Genomic DNA, 21,859 nt, shown 5'->3' with positions numbered 1-21,859 from the left:
GTCATATTGCGAATATTCATGCCTGATTTCTACAAATAGAAAAGACTGTCTAACCTTTACGCCTTTTCTAATAGGGTGTTGGCGTTTCGGAGTAATTCACAAAGGCACATTAGAGCATGGTATCCCGGCAGTTTTTACCATATTCATAAAATGATTGTGTGAAGTCACCAGTGTAAGAAGGCTGTGCCTGAAGAATGGGCACTGATGTAGTTATGAACTGTTGTAAACTTTCACAGCGTCTTAACTTGAGGCTGAGTCAGATACATTTGTAAGTGCATATTGACAATTTTTAGCGCATCAAAATAATGTCTACATTCTCCAGGTGTAAGTGCTGCATACTGTACTTGCACCAAATTCAAATTATGTGAAAGTGACGTGGTGGGCGAAGGAAGGGGAGACAAGTGTTGCAAAACTCTGGTTGATGTCTGGATATGTATTTCTACAAATTCGCATACAAGAAAAAGCCAAACTGATAAGTTGGAGAGATCCTCCATGCTTAGTGTTGCAGGATCCAGAATGTGGAAGAAAACTTACACCACAACAAGGTAAGCATGTAAGTAAAGTGATATCACTTAGCACAACACGATTTAAATGTACACTCGGTGCAACATCTTCCTTGACAGGTAAATAAATATTGAGAGAAGAAAATCCACGTCTTCCAGGAAGTAAAGCATCATTATTGAATTCAGTACTAGTTGCATGAGAAGTAATGAAACTTCGTTAGCATTCACACAACTGGAGATAGCTGGAGATGAGGAAAGCTGATCACAAGTGTTATCGGAATAGACTGAGACTGTGTCCGAAAAATGTAGATCAAAAAGTGTACCTGGAGTCCTACTAGTTAAGGAACCAGTGATGTCCTCCTAATTAAACCACAAAAACGACTGTCCCCTGAAGTATTAGTTTTATTACCCAATATTATTTTAGCTGTTCTTGGGACAATTTAACAATACTGCTTTTGCTCCATCAACCGTTTGCCTTCAACAAGACTGCATCTCTTGATATGTTAAGGACGCAGGCAGGAGCAGGAAATTTGGCTTCTCCCTTGACAACTTTATTAGGTTTCAACCCAGTCTCTTCCTTGAAAGGCACGAATTTCATATGAATGTTCTTGCCATAGTGAACTTCACATTTCTCTTGTTGTTTAGACACTTTATGAGAACCCTCATTTTTATTTATATAACAAGAAACATCTGACCACCAATATGAATCTCCCATCCAATTCAGACACACTTGTGTTCTCATATTCTTCTTTTAGAATAATTTGAAAGAAGTAGCCCTAGTTTTGGTCTGAAATGTGACCAAATACATCCACTACCTTTTATGTAAAAAATGCTCAAAAAATGCAGTCTTTGTTTAGGAATGTATTTGTTCTGTCCACAAATCCATTAGAAGTCAATAAATAGAAAGCAACCTTGAGATGCACAATATCATGAGAGCCTACCAAGTCTTTCATTTGAAAAAGGTGATTTGTGTGCCATTAACATGACCAGTTTTCTGAGTTGTCCTTCAATTGCAAAACCTTTCTAAAAAATTTTTATTGCATAAACGGTATCGGCTGGTGGGACAATTCAAAGTCAAATCGTTTTTAGAAATAATCAAGGAGTAGCAACAAGTATCTTTTATCACACAGAAGCAAATCAAATTGACTTACAAAACATAATGGAACTTTTTCCAATGAATCTTTTGGTAATGACACTGGATGCAACAGAGTGTCTACAATTTTCCAGTGATTGTAGGATGATGAACATGTTTTGCACCTAGCAATGTTTTGACTAACCTGTAAATTGATCAAAGGCCACCAGTAAAAATGCTTTAAATTCTTACTGATAGCTGAAATCTCCAACTGCCCCTCATGAGCAATAGATATTAAAGCCTCAGATAGGGAAATTGGAGTAACAAAACAATCATGTTTTAATACTGTATCATCAACCATAGTCAACTCACTAACGGTCTCAACCCTACTTCAAAATTTCTGTCCTTAGGCCACCCTTCTTGGTATACCTCTCATCTTCCTGGAACTGCAAATCATTTTCAGAAGGTTCTTGCCTGTCTTTTGCTTGAAAACCACCATTACTCTTATTGACAAGATCAATGGCAGCAACAATACATTCCGTTTCATCATGAACTTCCTCATTATTCATTTCATACAAGGGCATTCTTCACAAACAATCTACCCTAACATTCTTGCCTCTTGGAATATATTCAATATCAAAATTACATTCTTAGAAGCAAGTCAACAGTCTGCTGAGCCTTGCTGAAACCTTGCCTGGACATTTCCTATTCAGCATTACAAAGGTTTGTGAACTGTACAGATTTCAAAAGTAGAGCCCCACAAAAATATTTTGAATTGTTCAACAGCCCAGCAACAAGTTAAAACCTCTTTTTCGATGGATGGTACTATAATTGTGTTTTGCCAACTGTAAATTGTAAGATGCAAAACCAACAGTATGTTATTTTCATTCTACCAACTGTGACAACACATCTCCTAGTGGCTCGAATACACCATCAAAATGTATTTCTTTCTAGCCACATAAGGGTTGAGTACTGGTGCTTGAACAATAAGATCTTTAACTTTCTGAAATGTGCCATTGGTCTTCTCCCACAACAAAAATGCCTCTCCCATCTTTAGGAGTTTGCAAAGTGGCTGTAACACAAATCCATAACCATCAAAATTCTCACATAATATTCACACAAACCTAGTACAGCCATAACAGCGTCTTTATCTCTCAGAGGTTAAATATCATCAATTGCTTGAATTAAATAATAAAAATGGCTTAAAGCCATCAGAGATAACAGCATGTCCTAATTAGTTCACCTCAGGAACCCCCTCCAAAATGTTGTCCTTCACTTTCAGAAAATCACTTGCTGCATAGGTAAACCAAAAAGTAGCCGCAAAAATGTATCTGTCCCAAAGGATGTTACAAAAGTAGTTAAATCTTGAGACTCTGCAGCAAGTAGAATCTGATGGTATGCGAGCCTTAATTCCAAAATGAAAAACAATTTCAATTGTCCAAATGGCCAACTGATTCTGAATTTAGGCAGTGGGTGGCAACCGTCAACAATGTTTTTAATTTAAAGTGTGCAAATCTGTACATAAAAATATCTCGCCTGATTACTTGAACACTAAAACTGTTGGTTTCACGAATTATACATTGAGTACACAAAGCACTTAGCAATGCTTTTCGTTCCTCATGAAGACTCAATGGTACCGGTCTTACTTTAGGACCAATAGCATTTTTCTTTTGTTTGATAAACATTTGTTTATATCAACTTTATCCTGCAAAATGTCTGGAAACATATTCAAAATTAAAGCCAAAAAAGAATTGCTCATTTTCTTATTTTTGTTTTCAAACTAAGAAGCAGGAAATTCTGACTGCGTCATCGAATCCAGGCAGTAACAGTAGACCCACTTGTGTCTAAGCTTGCCAACCCACAACACTTTTGCTTTTGATTGCAATAGAAATGTTGGTGTTGACTGTTCTCCCAAGACATACATGTGGTGAGTAAAGTAATCTAACGTGTCTCCATCCTGTTCCCCACATACTTTAATGACATATTCTTGACCCTTTCTCTGTAAAACAAAGCATCAGGAGTAATTTTAATTGGTGAACCTGAACCAGGCTTCATTCTGTAACATCAGAATACCAATTAGTACATGACACCAGGCCCCTTTTGCAACATGGCCAACTTAACAGTCAGTTCCAACTATGAGCACAACTTTTGAGAGATCTAAATTCTAGTCTTCAGGCAATACTTCTACAATGTTCACTTTCACAGTTGCTTTGTCGCTTTGGCAAACATCCGGAAAATGCAGATTTTAAAAATATTTATTATACTTCTTACCCGTAGCCAGGGAATTCCAATTATTGCATAAATATGTCTTGTACCCACATTGTTCGCAACAATTTGGACACTTTCTAATGGATCTTTGGTGTTGTTATCCCTCAAGAAAAAATCATTGAAACATTCATCATATACAGCATTTACAGACATTACTGAAATTATGCTTTGTTCATTGCCCATTAATTTTCTGGAAAGTAATGAACGCTCAAGCCTCTTCGCTAAAATCATAACTTCTTTCAAAGTCGGACTAGTACACATTATTAAGCATTTGGGTACTTTTGTGATTCACAGTTAAACACAAACTGATCTTTGATGTACGTGTGGATAGAACTTTCTAATTCACAGGTTGATGCAAGCATCCTTAAAGTTGCAACATACTCTTCGCCAGTCTCCTTAGCATTGTGTTTTTGTTTGAAGATATTATGCTTTTTAATTAGAATACTCTGCTCCTTCTAAAACCGTCTTTTAAGTCTCACATATGCCTTCTAAAGCTCATTCCAGACTCCACATTGGCTTTGAGGAAGGTTAACTTCAGCAAAATTGTCAACAACTTGTTGACCAGCATGGCTCGAGTGACTAAATAAAATTGGCATGTACTATGTAGTTCATACTTTGTGGCATCTATTGCCATCAAGTAATTTAGGACAGTGTGCACCCTGTGTTTCCATCTAATGGCTGGCTACCCACGGAACTGTAAGAATGGCTTGATAATGATAGCTTGCTACTTGTTTAATTTCCATTGTGCCATCACGTGCAATTTATAACGAGTTTTAGAGTAAAATATGACGTTTGCTTATAATAATGTCATGAATAAGAATAATAAACATTCATTAATTGTTTTTTAACTCAAAAACTAATATCTCAAAACTGTTGCCTCTAGTGAAAAAACTCTGTCCACTGAGTACTTTTCAATTGCTGATCATAATTTGAGCACAGTTAAAATCATAAAATAGAGTTCCTTTTACAAAATGAAAAACTATGTGGCATTCTTCCATACCTTGGATACCAGCAGAAATTGCAAGGCATCCTCACACTCTGAGGGCCATATGTATGATACATTTTGCTGTCCTAAATGGCCCAATTTCCAAAATCAGCAGCTGCAAATATGCTTTCCCAAATGTGCATTCTCCAGAATGGCAGTTTTGGTGTAGAAATCACTATTTGGAAAGGGCGTGCGTTCCAAATAGTGATTTTCAGTGTTATGTATCCAGCTTTTGTGACCCAAATCGATAGCAAAACCTTGATATTTTACCACAAACTCAAAATTGATGGTAATGCATTTGCAGATTGGAAGGGGTCGTCTTGGGAATGTTGAAAAGATATTTCAGGAGCAGGCAGTTATCATCCAGACCACTGCCTAATCTTAAAAAATTAAACTTTAAAGTTTCATTGCTTTCTTTTTCAATCGCAGCCCATTTGCCTTTAATGAAAATGGTCTGCGTAAACAAAATCACAGACATGGTGGTTTGGTGACCCCAGGACGCCACCGTCCCTGTAAAGGCAGCAATTCCTAATGGGTCACAAATAGTGAACTAGTTCAATAATATTCATGAGGTAGGCCAATTTGCAACTCACTAGGAATTGTACGTATGAAATAAAGTGTTTCAAACATAAGGAACAATGATTTCAAAATAGCCATTTGAATGAAATTGCTATTTGGAAATCACTATTCCTTCTCTTTGTACATCTGGCCCACAATCTCCAAGCTTGACTATGCTGATTGCCTATACCTTGGCACACTTGGACTCATCCAAAATACTGCTGCAAGACTTCTTCTCTGCCTTCACCCAAGAGAACACGACTCCAGTCTTGTAATCACTCCACTGTCTACCTATAGCAAGAAGGGCAATGTTCAAGGCGCATTGTTCACAGAGCCTCCATTAACAAGTCTTGCTATATCTACAAGCTAAAAACAAACAAAACAAACAAATGAGGACAATGTACTCCAGGCTTCTACCACTTATCATCATACCACCTTATCATAAGAAATATGTAGGAGGCACTGTTTTCTCAGTACATGCCACCAGGCCCTGGAGCACACTACCAACCAGTGTTCAAAGCAACCAGGAGCAAATACACTTTAAAACACTGTTGAAAAACATGGCTGTTTGCAAGGCAACTATATCACTGCACAACCTGCCAGCAGAATCTAGAAAGAAAGTCATACCCTCAAGCTCAATCTTTAGCTTACAATCCACCGATTAGAAACAACAGCACCACCAAAGTGCTTTTGATATTATCAGGTACATTATGGAGAGCTTACCTGTGCGTCACCGGGTTACTATAAAGTTATGTTACGTACATACTTAACTTTTCTGGCTCACACTATTTCTAATACCATAACACTCAGCAGCAACCTACATCTCTTACATTCAATTAAGGCATATATGCTATGAGTGTTATCCATCACCAGAACTGCATAGCCAATAAGACAGCCATTACTAAAGGAACAGGGATGAAATAACTGAAGATATCAGTCAGACACTGCAGGTCAATTGGGGGACTTAATTCTAGTCCATTACTACAGGTCCCATATATCTATACACAGGCCAGATCTTTACATCTCACAATGGCTTTCAGATATGAGATCATATTAGCACTGCACATCCCAGCAGATCCCTCCACTTTTCTCTCCCTCCAGAAATGTCAGCTCTGGCCCAGAACTATACTAGGGAGCAGATTTACTGAGATTTTGTAAGGGACTGCCATACTTTTGTGGCACCTTATTGGTATTTACTAACCATTAAAAGCCACTGTGCATGCTTTTGCATAGTTTAGTAAATACAAAGTAATGGAGGGCAGCGCAAATCACTTCCTTGCGTAACCAAGGTGTTCCATGGTTGCATCATGGACGTTCCCATGCATTCATCAAAGTGTATGTGTAATTGGCTTTTCCATGATGGCATATTTGATTTACTAGTAAGTCCCTAGTAAAGTGCACTAGAGGTGCAGAGGGCCTGTAAATCAAAAGCAATTAGGCCTGCAGCACTGGTCGTGTCACCCACATTAGTAGCCATGTAAATATGTCTCAGACCTGTCACTGAAGTGTCTGTGTGTGCAGTTTGAACTGCTACTTCGACTTGGCAAGTGTACCCACTTGTCAGGCCTAAACCTTCCCTTTTTGTACATGTAAAACACCCCTAAGTTAGACCCTTGGTAGTCCCATGGGTAGGGTAATGCATATAATAAAGGTGGGACATGTACAGAAGTGTTTTACATGTCCTAACAGTGAAATACTGCCAAATTCGTTTTTCACTATTGCAAGGCTTTTCTCCCTCATAGGTTAACATGGGGGCTGCCTTTAAATATCGTTAAAGTGCAGTTTCCCTTTGAGAGCAGATAGAAATATGGGGTTAGGGTCTCTAAACAAACAATTTAAATATACATCCTTTAGTGAAATTGGTTTTTAGATTGTTAGTCTGAAAATGCCACTTTTAGAAAGTGGGCATTTTCTTGCTTAAACCATTCTGTGACTCTGACTGTTGGTGGATTCCCTGTCTGGGTCAGACTGACAGTTGAGCTGTTTGTGAATCTCCTCTAGACAGTGACACAAAGGGAGCTGGGGTGTAGCCTGCATATCTTGATGAGCCATCTGGGCAAGAGTGGAGGGAGGAGTGGTCACTTACACCTGAATTGGCTGTGCCTGTCCTCACACAATGCAGTCTCCAACCCCTTGGTGTGCGTCTAGGGCCTGGCCTGGGTAAGGCAGGATCCTGTGAGAACAGAGAATTTCCTTTGTTGTTTACCTACTTCAAGGGCAGAAAGGGGTATAGGTAGTGGACCCAAACCCCTAGACTTTAGATTTCTTCAAGATCACTTCTGGAACCAAGAGGAACCTCTGCCAAGGAAAGAAGCTGAAGAGCTGAGGAGAAGTGTAGCCCCTGCCTGTACTTTGTTGTGCTATCCTGCAGTTGCTGCTTCTGCCTGTGAAAGGGGACAAAGACTGACTTTGTTGTGTATTCCTGCTTGAGAAGAATATCCAAGGTCTCTGCTGAGACTCCTGCCTTGCCAAGTGGTGCCCTATCCAGTCCCTGGGCCCTTGAAAGGTAAAGCTGGGAGAACAAGGACTGAAATCCATGCAAAGATATCCATGCAGGGAAATGTTAGACGCACAATCTGCAACGCAGCTGATAAACGCCACGCCACCCGCTTCACACCTGAAATTGATGCTCCACCTGCATCGCGGCTGGGAGATCGATGCATCACAGGTGGAGAAACGACACAACACCCGCATGCTGCTGCTGATAATGACGCAAACCCTAAATAGCGTGGTTTTCCAACACAGTGCAGCCAGATTTCTCACGCATCTTTGCTGGGCGTCAAAGTCATCCAGAACCTGTGCAGATCTGAGGCACCCTGTCCAGAAATAAACGCATCACTCTATTGGGGGGGATAAAAACAATGTGTCGACTACCAGACCGGAGAAGAAATGACGCATGGCCTCACTTGCGAGAAAGGAATTGACCCATCGATGACTTTTCGAATGTACGCTCGCCCGTGCGGCTTTCTTTTTGATGCAAACCAGGTACTTTGTGTGAAAACAATGTTTTCATTGTTTTCTATGGAGTAAGACTCTTATTCTTTGGAAATTCACATCTTGACATGTGTATGTTGTATTTCTGTCATTTTTGTCTTGTTTGATTTAGATAAATATATCCTATTTTTCTAAACTGGTGTGGTGTCCATTTTGTACTGTTTTCACTTTATTACTGTGTGTGTTGGTACAAATACTTTACACTTTGCTTTTGGGTTAAGCCTTTCTGCTCGTGCAAAGCTGCCATGGGGGGTGAGCGGTGATTAACCACACATGTTTATCCTTTGCCCTGACTAGAGTGAGGGTCCTTGCTTGGACAGGGGGTAACCTGACTGCCAACGAAAGACCCCATTTCTATCAGGAATGAGTCCATCAATGACAGTCCATAATCATAATTATTTTGATGAGTCATTGCAATGGTGGCATCGCAGGAGTGTGGGATTGCAGAAGCATTTCTACCACAGTTCCAGCGTGTTGCAGTGCATTTATATAACTGTTAATATATCCGAGGCTTGAATTAATTTCTGCAGAAGGATTAAAGAACAGACACAATATAACCTTGCCCCCCAATAGCCGGGAAAAGTGCTGAGAAAAACGACTGCAAAAAAATTTAGATCAGGGTGTATATTGAAGGTGGGGTCATGTGTAAAGACTAGAGCTAATCCCTTTTTTGAAACAGAGATTCCTTGACTTTGGCTCTTAAGGACAAAAATTAATGTTACTCTCTTTGGGAAGTAGAGAAACCATCCCTACAGGCTAATGGGAGCTTGGCAGAACCATCTGGAAGCCTTATTAGTCACCCAGTTAATAAGACCTTTGTTGTGAAGCTGGCCTCCTCTGGTGGGGGCACATTCCTAACCCTAATGGTCCCTGCCCACCAAACCAAGATGTAGGATTCTGCAGGGAGGAGGTCACTTCAGCTCTGGACACCTTATGGGAGGTCGTGGCTGGAGTGGTCACTCCTCCCTGTTTTACCTAATATTCCCACCAGACTTGCCGCCAAAATCGGGGCGGGCATCTCCACTAGCCGGAGTGACCTGGGGTACTGATACAGGAGGCCTGAGCCTTTGAGTCTCACTGCCAAGTGTTACAGTTCATGCAAGGGTGTGGTGTGAAACACCTCCACCCAGTGCAGGCTTTGTTTCTGGTTTCAGAGAGCACAAAGGCCATCAACCCATGGGGTCAGAAACTTGTCTGCTAGTGGCAGACTGGCACCGACCAGTCAGCCCTACACTAGAGGGCCCTACATCTCTAAGATGCCCTCTGTGTGCATTTTACAATAAGCCTCCAGTGAAGCCACGATGGAGCTGTGGAGTTCGTAATGACATACTCCCAGCCCATGAACCTAATATGGCCACACTGCACTTACAATCTCTAAGAATGGACTTAGATACTGTAGGGGCAAATTGCTTATGCAGCTATGCCCTGACCTGTGGTATAGTGCACCATGCCTTTGGGCTGTAAGGCCTGCTAGATGGGTGACTTACCTATGCCACAGGCAATGTTTTATAGGCATGGCACCTTGAGAGGGATGCCATGTTGACTTTCCCTTTTTCTCACTACCAACACACACAATCTGCAATGGCAATGTGCATTTCTCTGGTGAGGGGTCCCTTAGGGAGGTACAACAGATGCTGCAGCCCTTAGGGACTCTCTCTGGCCACAGGGACCTTGGTACCATGGATACGTTTTACAAGGGACTTATCTGTGTGCCAGAGGTATGCCAATTGTGGAAACAATTGTACAGTTTTAGGGAAATAACATTGGTGCTGGGGTCTGGTTAGCAGGACCCCAGCACACTCTCAGTCAAGTCAGCATTAATATCAAGCAAAAAGCATGGGGATAACTGCAACAAGGTCCAGCTTCCTACACCATACCATCAATATAAGTTAAAAAAAAAAAAAGTTGAAAATACTATAACAAAACATTTCATTTGGGGGTGTATAAAGTGACTGCAGTGCTTCTGATTAAGAACAATTAGAATAACGTAAACATAATGGTTTTAACCATTTGCAGCACTGGAAATAAAGTGCTGGGCAGACAAAAAGGATGTTCTTTAGGTCCTGACCCCATTATTACATAAATTGCAGTCCGAAGGGGTTCCATACCATTTCGCTATAAGGGAATTAAGCAGGGGCATATCCAACCTCAAAAATATCCAAAAAGATCTCAACCCAGGAGGTAGATTCAATGTAATATAAGGTTGCCCCTTCCTCAACATAATCAAATTAGTTATGTTTGCGAAATCCCCCCTCTTACTACACCTCTCGATATCCGAACAAAAGCTGAACGCCCAGGTTGCCTGCTTCAGAACAGCTTTTAATTGACCTGCTGAGATTGCAACGGCAGTGTCGGGATCAATACTCAACTTCTCAGCTGCTAAAAGAAAACCTCTATACAAAAATTATTTAACGTTTTTTTCTATCAATAATTCTTTCTTCATCAAAACCCTTAAGCTATTCTCTCTACACCTTAATATTGCTGCAACCCAGCATACCACCCCAGCTAAACATTAAGCGTACACGCTTCTCAGCCTCATCTCCAGATGCAAGGCTGGTGCTTGAATCAATGGAGTGACCAAAGTTAGTTTTCTCACCAGCTGACTTTCCATTTCATTTAAGAAATCCCATCTTCCCATCTCAATAGTTTCCAGACCATATAGTAAGGGAGAAGGAATTTGTGCCCTGTATACTCCTAAAAGATAAGGAACGTGCCCTCTACCCATGGCCCCATATAGTGCACTCAAAGCTTTGGCCTGTGCCCACTGTTTATTTTTATTATTATCTGTATGAGGCCTGTCACTAAGGTTACTACCCAATATCTTCCCTATTAGGGTATAAGATTTTACCCATTCTAACTTTTGAGACCCCACTGACCAGGAAAAGTAGGTATATTTAGGTCCCTTCTTTCCATGGAAGCACATCATTTTTGTTTTAGAATGATACATTTTTAGATGGCACTAGCAGCAAAATGCTGTAATGCTTTAATATGACTATTTAGGCCTTTAGGAATTAGATACAAAATTATTATGTCGTCTGCATATAGCAGACAAGTTATTTCTTTATCACCAACCATTGGTGCTATCCCCTCTCCCTGCGATAGATGACTTGGAAGATCCGAAATATATAATGAAAATAGAATGGGGGTTAAAAGGCACCCTTGCTTCAAGCTGTTTTCAGCAGATATTTTTGCTGAAAGGCCTTGATCCTCCTAATAGCACTCTACAGAGTGAAGAGCGACTGTCAAATCTAAAAGGAGCTGAGGCATTCCCATCCCTGCCAACTTCCTCCACAGCAAAGGATGGTCAACATTATCAAAAGCTGTGGAAAAATCTATGAATGTTGTGTAAGTAACTCCCTCTCTTCCCCGTACATACTTTTTGTTAATCAGATGAAGGACAGTTATATTATCATTGTTGCATAGTGTTTCCGAAACCCAGTTTGTTCCAAGAGAAGGATATTATTATCGTCTGCCCATTGATTTATTTGGGTCAGAAGACATTTGCAAATACCTTGCCCACTGCATCCAGTAGAGCAATCTGACAATAGTTTCCTGGAGATTTCCTATCACCTTTTTTTATATAAAGGGACCAGGACACTTTTTGTCCACGAGGGAGGCACTTTATTATACACGTAGCAACCACTGAAGACCGTGAATAATATAATTTTTCTAAGGGATGCTTCTTGTTTTATAACAGAGATGGGGACTTCATCTGGCCCAATCGCTCCAGATGAACACATCTCTCGTATGGCCGGTAGAATTTCACTGACAGAAGGGGATTGTCAAGCAGATGCACCCACTTCTAGGTTGTGGTAACTAACCATTACCACATTTGCTGCATATAGTTCCGATATAAACTTCATCCACTGTGTTTCTTCTATCTCCAAGGGGAATGATCTTACCCTAGATCCACAACCTTTAGCCATTAAGGCCCAAAAGAACCTGGAATCTCCCTTTAGAATTTCCTCTCTCAAATCTATCTATAAATGGTCCTGGGACCAATTTATCCATACTGGCTTTCATTCTTTCCCTCCTTCTTTTTAGCAATGATAACCTAACCTCCCGCTCAACCGTAAAAGACAGATATTGCATCCATACTAAATAGTTTAGGGCCAGATGTAGGAAACACTTTGCGAGTCGTAAACGGCAAAATTTGCCGTTTGCGACTCGCAAATGCGTGTTTCCTATGCAGAAATGCATTTTGCGAGTCGGGACCGACTCGCAAAATGCATTTCCGAATCGCAAATAGGAAGGGGTGTTCCCTTCCTATTTGCGATTCGCAATGGTATGCAATTCCATTTGCGACCACGTATGCGGTCGCAAATGGAGTCGCAGTTACCATCCACTTGAAGTGGATGGTAACCCATTTGCAAACAGGAAGAGGTCCCCATGGGACCCCTTCCCCTTTGTGAATGGACCCCAAAACATTTTTTCAGGGCAGGTAGTGGTCCAAGGGACCACTACCTGCCCTGAAAAAAAACCGAAACAAAAGGTTTCGGATTTTTTTTTTAAGTGCAGCTCGTTTTCCTTTAAGGAAAACGGGCTACACTTAAAAAAAAAAAAAAACTGCTTTATTTAAAAGCAGTCACGAACATGGAGGTCTGCTGACTACAGCAGGCCTCCATGTTAGCGAGTGCCCATAGTCGGTATGGGGCCGCAATTTGCGACCCACCTCATTAATATTAATGAGGTGGGTCTTTGCGACCCCATAGCGACTCGCAAAAGGTGTCTGAGACACCGTTCTGCATTGGAAATTGCGACTTGCAATTTGCGAGTCGCTCCGACTCGCAAATTGCAAGTCGCAATTTCCAAAGTTGCTACATCTGGCCCTTTTTTCTCTATTCAGTGAGACAATAGGGAGGGGGATTGGCTCAAAGTTACTCTTGTGTGAATCTTTTTTTACACTCATTAATAATTGCTTCATGAAAACTACAAAGCTGTCCAGCTCAACCCCTTCCGAAATGTATAAGTTCTCTAAGGTGGACTCCAGAATACCCTTCCCTACACCTCCTCTAGTTCCACTGCGTTCTTCCAGACCCATCAAAACTCCAGCAGCAAGCTGGTGGCAGAAAAGTCACCATACTATGATCACTCAGAGGGGCATTCACTACCTTTAGTCATCCAATAAATAAAATGAACAGGTACCAACCGCTACAAAATCCAAAATAGAGTCACCTTGTAAGGCTTTACTAGTAAGTTAAGTGGGGGTATCAGAACTAAATCTCTTGTTTGCTATAATACAGTCATATCTTTTCATCTGTTCCAGGAGATAATGCCCTCTTTTATTGGGGTTTATTCTTTGAGGGAAGGAGATAGGGGGGATATCAAGAGCTTCTTCTTTTCTAAGTCACATGTCTGGCTTAATTAGAGATGATGGTATAATTAGAGATTCTACAATTCAGGTCACTTACCAAAACTACGTGTGGAGGCTGATCACAATCAGGGTGTTTTTCAAAAAAGGAAAAGAACTTAGATATCAAGAAATCATATTTGACCTCTGGAGGAATGTATGCATTTACTAGTAAAAAAAGAGGGCCCCCCAATACTCCACCTGACTGATGGACAAGTAAAGCCATGAATAAGTCCTAAGGGTCTCTATAGCATTTGTACTTCCCTATATGCCTATTGGTTAAGAGTAAAGCCATTCTCCCACTCGCGTGCCCCCCAGTGGATGGACTGATGGACTAGCTTTAGATTCAATAACAAAATAATTAGGACAGAAAATATATTTGTCACACCATGTCTCCTGGAGACAAATCACATCAATTTGTAGGGAATTTAAAAAACTGAAGTTTTTCCCTCCTGTACATCACCCCAGCTACATTCCAGGAGACTATTTTTAATTCTTCGTTAAATCTGAGGCTGGAATGGACAGATATCTATGCTGCAACGATTTAAAACTCCTGGTAGCCAATTCCAACTCTGTACATGTTCCTGATTGTGATGTACTAAATGCTCCTTAAAAGCCACTCGGCTGCCGTTTTTCCCAAGAAATATTTGGGGGTCCTGAGCCTCTCCTTTGAATATATCCCTCCTATGTGAAGGGGAAGGCAGGCTCTTAACCCAAGCGTTACCCTGGGGAGAGAACCTACCCACTTCTGAGCCGCCCCTCTCATGAAAAACAGGAACAGCATGAATTCCTCTATATTGCAGACAAGTTTGCATTTTGTACAGTAGTGTTTACAAAAATATTGGAAAAAAAGGTTACCCTAGATTTAAATCCGCCCCCCATGTATTGTCGATAATCAAGTCCAAATCTCTACTTTCAATAGAATTTGAAGACTCAATATTCGCAAAACAGGACAACAGTGCTTGCCTGTTCAATACTATATTTGAATTAAAAAGGAGAATAAAGTCCAATGTACTTGTCACAACATTCAACTGCTGTTGGCCTTTATCTGCAGATTGACATACTGCCTCCGAATGCTTCTGAACCTTAGGTTTTATAAATGGGGGAATCAATGGATTCAAGGAGGATAGAACCAAGGGAGGGAGCCCGGTTGGGAAAGTTGCACCGAATTCAAATCCAACCCCCAAAGTCCTAGAATTACCAGGAAACTGAAGAGATGTTATTGCCCTCGATTCCAGCTGTAACAAGGAAGACGGTTTCTCCGAACCAGATAAATGCTAAGGCTCTTCTAGGCCAGGACATTTTTCTAGCCTCAGATGAGAGGTTACTTCTTCCTTAAAGTGAAGTTTGCGAGAATCTCTCTTTGAAATTCTTCTTTTGCTAGATTTCTTGCCTTTTTTCTTCTTGGTTTTTCTTTAGGCTTTGCTAAACCCAAACTAAGATTCTTATCATGTGAGAATTGAAGATAGGACACAAAGATTTATCCGCAACCACCCTTTCTGTAGCTCCTCCTCTGGTTGCATTCATCTCAAGCATATATTTCACACAACCAGTTGGACTTTCCGCAACAGGCTTTTCTTGCTTACTAACTTTACAATAGGGTATACCAGCTTGTGAGCTGACATTGACTAAAGTCTTACCCATCCTGGAATCACAGTTTATACGAGCTATGGGTTGATCCCCTGAGGCCGTAGATTTTGTCCCTTCCTCTGGAATACCTTCCTTTTTTCCCTCAATCAATTCCTTCAATATAGCTGTAACTACTTCTAGCGTAGATTCTGATCCCCCAACACATTTTTCCAACAAAGCTAAAATAGACGATAAGAGTTTCTCCAGACTGAGAAGAGTTACTGAAAACTTCACCTCACAATCTGGAGAGCGAATCAACTGGTTCCTCCTTGAGTTTAATTCTGGGGTCTCTGACAACTGAGATACTAGAGGAGATTCAGTTGATGGAGTACTGCTAAACAGTTGCAATCCAGGTTCCAGCGTGTTGCAGTGCATTTATATAACTGTTAATATATCCGAGGCTTGAATTAATTTCTGCAGAAGGATTAAAGAACAGACACAATATAACCTTGCCCCCCAATAGCCGGGAAAATTGCTGAGAAAAACGAATGCAAAAAAATTGAGATCAGGGTGTATATTGAAGGTGGGGTCATGTGTAAAGACTAGAGCTAATCCCTTTTGAAACAGAGATTCCTTGACTTTGGCTCTTAAGGACAAAAATTAATGTTACTCTCTTTGGGAAGTAGAGAAACCATCCCTACAGGCTAATGGGAGCTTGGCAGAACCATCTGGAAGCCTTATTAGTCACCCAGTTAATAAGACCTTTGTTGTGAAGCTGGCCTGAAAATATCTCAGAGGAGGGAATTTAATTTTACAACCTTAAAGATTGTGTCTGCTCCAAGGGGAAAACATGGGCTCCACAGTTTCTGAGCCAGCCATTCTCACTGAATTTTTGGATATAGGTCCAGGGGTAGAGGGAGAGTTACCTTCTCTCCTGTCTGGGACTACCCTACCGAGTGCATTTTTGGGTATCCAGGAAGAAGATTTTAGGTTACCCGATATTCATTTCGATCTTTGTAGAAGATATTGGTACAAAGAGAAGGTTTCTAAAACTCAGTCCTCTCCCACCCCACCGCCACTTTTTCCCACTGGATTGCAACTTTTTAGCAGTACTCCATCAACTGAATCTCCTCTAGTATCTCAGTTGTCAGAGACCCCAGAATTAAACTCAAGGAGGAACCAGTTGATTCGCTCTCCAGATTGTGAGGTGAAGTTTTCAGTAACTCTTCTCAGTCTGGAGAAACTCTTATCGTCTATTTTAGCTTTGTTGGAAAAATGTGTTGGGGGATCAGAATCTACGCTAGAAGTAGTTAAAGCTATATTGAAGGAATTGATTGAGGGAAAAAAGGAAGGTATTCCAGAGGAAGGGACAAAATCTACGGCCTCAGGGGATCAACCCATAGCTCGTATAAACTGTGATTCCAGGATGGGTAAGACTTTAGTCAATGTCAGCTCACAAGCTGGTATACCCTATTGTAAAGTTAGTAAGCAAGAAAAGCCTGTTGCGGAAAGTCCAACTGGTTGTGTGAAATATATGCTTGAGATGAATGCAACCAGAGGAGGAGCTACAGAAAGGGTGGTTGCGGATAAATCTTTGTGTCCTATCTTCAATTCTCACATGATAAGAATCTTAGTTTGGGTTTAGCAAAGCCTAAAGAAAAACCAAGAAGAAAAAAGGCAAGAAATCTAGCAAAAGAAGAATTTCAAAGAGAGATTCTCGCAAACTTCACTTTAAGGAAGAAGTAACCTCTCATCTGAGGCTAGAAAAATGTCCTGGCCTAGAAGAGCCTTAGCATTTATCTGGTTCGGAGAAACCGTCTTCCTTGTTACAGCTGGAATCGAGGGCAATAACATCTCTTCAGTTTCCTGGTAATTCTAGGACTTTGGGGGTTGGATTTGAATTCGGTGCAACTTTCCCAACCGGGCTCCCTCCCTTGGTTCTATCCTCCTTGAATCCATTGATTCCCCCATTTATAAAACCTAAGGTTCAGAAGCATTCGGAGGCAGTATGTCAATCTGCAGCTATAGGCCAACAGCAGTTGAATGTTGTGACAAGTACATTGGACTTTATTCTCCTTTTTAATTCAAATATAGTATTGAACAGGCAAGCACTGTTGTCCTGTTTTGCGAATATTGAGTCTTCAAATTCTATTGAAAGTAGAGATTTGGACTTGATTATCGACAATACATGGGGGGAGGATTTAAATCTAGGGTAACCTTTTTTTCCAATATTTTTGTAAACACTACTGTACAAAATGCAAACTTGTCTGCAATATAGAGGAATTCATGCTGTTCCTGTTTTTCATGAGAGGGGCGGCTCAGAAGTGGGTAGGTTCTCTCCCCAGGGTAACGCTTGGGTTAAGAGCCTGCCTTCCCCTTCACATAGGAGGGATATATTCAAAGGAGAGGCTCAGGACCCCCAAATATTTATTGGGAAAAACGGCAGACGAGTGGCTTTTAGGGAGCATTTAGTACATCACAATCAGGAACATGTACAGAGTTGGAATTGGCTACCAGGAGTTTTAAATCGTTGCAGCATAGATATCTGTCCATTCCAGCCTCAGATTTAACGAAGAATTAAAAATAGTCTCCTGGAATGTAGCTGGGGTGATGTACAGGAGGGAAAAACTTCAGTTTTTTAAATTCCCTACAAATTGATGTGATTTGTCTCCAGGAGACATGGTGTGACAAATATATTTTCTGTCCTAATTATTTTGTTATTGAATCTAAAGCTAGTCCATCAGTCCATCCACTGGGGGGCACGCGAGTGGGAGAATGGCTTTACTCTTAACCAATAGGCATATAGGGAAGTACAAATGCTATAGAGACCCTTAGGACTTATTCATGGCTTTACTTGTCCATCAGTCAGGTGGAGTATTGGGGGGCCCTCTTTTTTTACTAGTAAATGCATACATTCCTCCAGAGGTCAAATATGATTTCTTGATATCTAAGTTCTTTTCCTTTTTTGAAAAACACCCTGATTGTGATCAGCCTCCACACGTAGTTTTGGTAAGTGACCTGAATTGTAGGATCTCTAATTATACCATCATCTCTAATTAAGCCAGACATGTGACTTAGAAAAGAAGAAGCTCTTGATATCCCCCCTATCTCCTTCCCTCAAAGAATAAACCCCAATAAAAGAGGGCATTATCTCCTGGAACAGATGAAAAGATATGACTGTATTATAGCAAACAAGAGATTTAGTTCTGATACCCCCACTTAACTTACTAGTAAAGCCTTACAAGGTGACTCTATTTTGGATTTTGTAGCGGTTGGTACCTGTTCATTTTATTTATTGGATGACTAAAGGTAGTGAATGCCCCTCTGAGTGATCATAGTATGGTGACTTTTCTGCCACCAGCTTGCTGCTGGAGTTTTGATGGGTCTGGAAGAACGCAGTGGAACTAGAGGAGGTGTAGGGAAGGGTATTCTGGAGTCCACCTTAGAGAACTTATACATTTCGGAAGGGGTTGAGCTGGACAGCTTTGTAGTTTTCATGAAGCAATTATTAATGAGTGTAAAAAAAGATTCACACAAGAGTAACTTTGAGCCAATCCCCCTCCCTATTGTCTCACTGAATAGAGAAAAAAGGGCCAGATGTAGCAACTTTGGACTCGCAAGACTGTATGCCGCAATAGTTCAGTGCTTCCATTTCAGAGTATGTTGAATATACAGACATTTGTATATAAAACAAGAAGCATCCCTTAGAAAAATTATATTATTCACGGTCTTCAGTGGTTGCTACGTGTATAATAAAGTGCCTCCCTCGTGGACAAAAAGTGTCCTGGTCCCTTTATATAAAAAAAAGGTGATAGGAAATCTCCAGGAAACTATTGTCAGATTGCTCTACTGGATGCAGTGGGCAAGGTATTTGCAAATGTCTTCTGACCCAAATAAATCAATGGGCAGACGATAATAATATCCTTCTCTTGGAACAAACTGGGTTTCGGAAACACTATGCAACAATGATAATATAACTGTCCTTCATCTGATTAACAAAAAGTATGTACGGGGAAGAGAGGGAGTTACTTACACAACATTCATAGATTTTTCCACAGCTTTTGATAATGTTGACCATCCTTTGCTGTGGAGGAAGTTGGCAGGGATGGGAATGCCTCAGCTCCTTTTAGATTTGACAGTCGCTCTTCACTCTGTAGAGTGCTATTAGGAGGATCAAGGCCTTTCAGCAAAAATATCTGCTGAAAACAGCTTGAAGCAAGGGTGCCTTTTAACCCCCATTCTATTTTCATTATATATTTCGGATCTTCCAAGTCATCTATCGCAGGGAGAGGGGATAGCACCTATGGTTGGTGATAAAGAAATAACTTGTCTGCTATATGCAGACGACATAATAATTTTGTATCTAATTCCTAAAGGCCTAAATAGTCATATTAAAGCATTACAGCATTTTGCTGCTAGTGCCATCTAAAAATGTATCATTCTAAAACAAAAATGATGTGCTTCCATGGAAGGAAGGGACCTAAATATACCAACTTTTCCTGGTCAGTGGGGTCTCAAAAGTTAGAATGGGTAAAATCTTATACCCTAATAGGGAAGATATTGGGTAGTAACCTTAGTGACAGGCCTCATACAGATAATAATAAAAATAAACAGTGGGCACAGGCCAAAGCTTTGAGTGCACTATATGGGGCCATGGGTAGAGGGCACGTTCCTTATCTTTTAGGAGTATACAGGGCACAAATTCCTTCTCCCTTACTATATGGTCTGGAAACTATTGAGATGGGAAGATGGGATTTCTTAAATGAAATGGAAAGTCAGCTGGTGAGAAAACTAACTTTGGTCACTCCATTGATTCAAGCACCAGCCTTGCATCTGGAGATGAGGCTGAGAAGCGTGTACGCTTAATGTTTAGCTGGGGTGGTATGCTGGGTTGCAGCAATATTAAGGTGTAGAGAGAATAGCTTAAGGGTTTTGATGAAGAAAGAATTATTGATAGAAAAAAACGTTAAATAATTTTTGTATAGAGGTTTTCTTTTAGCAGCTGAGAAGTTGAGTATTGATCCCGACACTGCCGTTGCAATCTCAGCAGGTCAATTAAAAGCTGTTCTGAAGCAGGCAACGTGGGCGTTCAGCTTTTGTTCGGATATCGAGAGGTGTAGTAAGAGGGGGGATTTCGCAAACATAACTAATTTGATTATGTTGAGGAAGGGGCAACCTTATATTACATTGAATCTACCTCATGGGTTGAGATCTTTTTGGATATTTTTGAGGTTGGGTATGCCCCTGCTTAATTCCCTTATAGCGAAATGGTATGGAACCCCTTCGGACTGCAATTTATGTAATAATGGGGTCAGGACCTAAAGAACATCCTTTTTGTCTGCCCAGCACTTTATTTCCAGTGCTGCAAATGGTTAAAACCATTATGTTTACGTTATTCTAATTGTTCTTAATCAGAAGCACTGCAGTCACTTTATACACCCCCAAATGAAATCTTTTGTTATAGTATTTTCAACTTTTTTTTTTTTAACTTATATTGATGGTATGGTGTAGGAAGCTGGACCTTGTTGCAGTTATCCCCATGCTTTTTGCTTTATATTAATGCTGACTTGACTGAGAGTGTGCTGGGGTCCTGCTAACCAGACCCCAGCACCAATGTTATTTCCCTAAAACTGTACAATTGTTTCCACAATTGGCATACCTCTGGCACACAGATAAGTCCCTTGTAAAACGTATCCATGGTACCAAGGTCCCTGTGGCCAGAGAGAGTCCCTAGGGGCTGCAGCATCTGTTGTACCTCCCTAAGGGACCCCTCACCAGAGAAATGCATATTGCCATTGCAGATTGTGTGTGTTGGTAGTGAGAAAAAGGGAAAGTCGACATGGCATCCCTCTCAAGGTGCCATGCCTATAAAACATTGCCTGTGGCATAGGTAAGTCACCCATCTAGCAGGCCTTACAGCCCAAAGGCAGGGTGCACTATACCACAGGTCAGGGCATAGCTGCATAAGCAATTTGCCCCTACAGTATCTAAGTCCATTCTTAGAGATTGTAAGTGCAGTGTGGCCATATTAGGTTCATGGGCTGGGAGTATGTCATTACGAACTCCACAGCTCCATCGTGGCTTCACTGGAGGCTTATTGTAAAATGCACACAGAGGGCATCTTAGAGATGTAGGGCCCTCTAGTGTAGGGCTGACTGGTCGGTGCCAGTCTGCCACTAGCAGACAAGTTTCTGACCCCATGGGTTGATGGCCTTTGTGCTCTCTGAAACCAGAAACAAAGCCTGCACTGGGTGGAGGTGTTTCACACCACACCCTTGCATGAACTGTAACACTTGGCAGTGAGACTCAAAGGCTCAGGCCTCCTGTATCAGTACCCCAGGTCACTCCGGCTAGTGGAGATGCCCGCCCCGATTTTGCCGGCAAGTCTGGTGGGAATATTAGGTAAAACAGGGAGGAGTGACCACTCCAGCCACGACCTCCCATAAGGTGTCCAGAGCTGAAGTGACCTCCTCCCTGCAGAATCCTACATCTTGGTTTGGTGGGCAGGGACCAATAGGGTTAGGAATGTGCCCCCACCAGAGGACCAAGAACTCCAGAAG

This window comes from Pleurodeles waltl, chromosome 6, assembly GCF_031143425.1.
Source record: "Pleurodeles waltl isolate 20211129_DDA chromosome 6, aPleWal1.hap1.20221129, whole genome shotgun sequence".
Classification (NCBI taxonomy): Eukaryota; Metazoa; Chordata; class Amphibia; order Caudata; family Salamandridae; genus Pleurodeles; species Pleurodeles waltl.
Note: the sequence above shows the minus strand (reverse complement) of the source record.